The 967-nt window shown below is 42.9% G+C and overlaps 1 non-coding gene across 1 annotated transcript; it reads right to left on the reverse strand.

Moving 5' to 3' along the window:
• Nucleotides 1–415: 415 nt before the first annotated feature.
• LOC141723059 (small nucleolar RNA R71) lies at nt 416–522 on the reverse strand. The gene has a single exon (XR_012576052.1). It is a non-coding gene; the product is annotated as a small nucleolar RNA R71 (small nucleolar RNA).
• Nucleotides 523–967: the final 445 nt, after the last annotated feature.

The raw sequence follows: 967 nt of genomic DNA on the forward strand, positions 1-967 counted from the left end.
AATTTGAAGAAGAAGCTCTTATTACAATGGGAGAACGAGAAGCGAATATGAAGGCTTTGATGGATTACTCTCAACCGAAGATTAATGATATTCAGTCCAACATTATTCGACCAGCCATCTCGGCTAATACCTTTGAGATAAAGTCGAGTACGATTCAGATGATACATAACTCAGTTCAGTTTGGGGTTCTCCGACAGAAGACCCTAACATGCACATCAGAGATTTCATCGAGATCTACGACACTTTCAAGTTCAATGGAGTTTCAGAAGATGCTATTAAGTTGAGGCTTTTCCTATTCTCTCTGCTGGATTAAGCTAAGTGCTGGTTACATTCTCTACCACCAGGGTCTATCACCAACTGGGAGGACCTTGCTCAAAAGTTCCTAACTAAATTCTTTCCTATGGCGAAGACTGTTGCGATCAGAAACGCACTTACTCAATTTGCTCAGCAATCTGGAGAATCTTTATGTGAGGCTTGGGATCGCTACAAGGAGATGCTTAGAAAGTGTCCTCATCGTGGGATGCCTGACTAGATGATCATTAACTACTTTTATAATGGATTGGGTGCTACTTCTAGACCCATGCTTGATGCAGCATCAGGAGGAGCCTTATGGGCTAAAAGCTATGATGAAGCCTTATGGGCTAAAAGCTATGTGTGCTATTTCTAGTGAATCAGCTCAGTTTGTGAGCAACTTTCAGAGGTCATGGTAGCCTGTTCCAGCCACCTATCATCCCAACAACCGCAATCATCCTAACTTCAGCTGGAGCAATACTCAGAATGCGGTTCAGCAGCCTTATCAGCAATATGCAGCAAAGTAATACAACCCTCCTGGTTTTCAGCAACCGCAATATGCACCAAGGCAACAACTCCAGCTGCAACAGTCAAATGAAAAATCTGAATTGGAGGAGTTGAGGTTCATGTACAAGAGCCAAGCGGTGTCTATCAAGACCTTGGAGAATCAAATTTG

Source organism: Apium graveolens, chromosome 4 (genome assembly GCF_009905375.1).
Source record: "Apium graveolens cultivar Ventura chromosome 4, ASM990537v1, whole genome shotgun sequence".
Lineage (NCBI taxonomy): Eukaryota > Viridiplantae > Streptophyta > Magnoliopsida > Apiales > Apiaceae > Apium > Apium graveolens.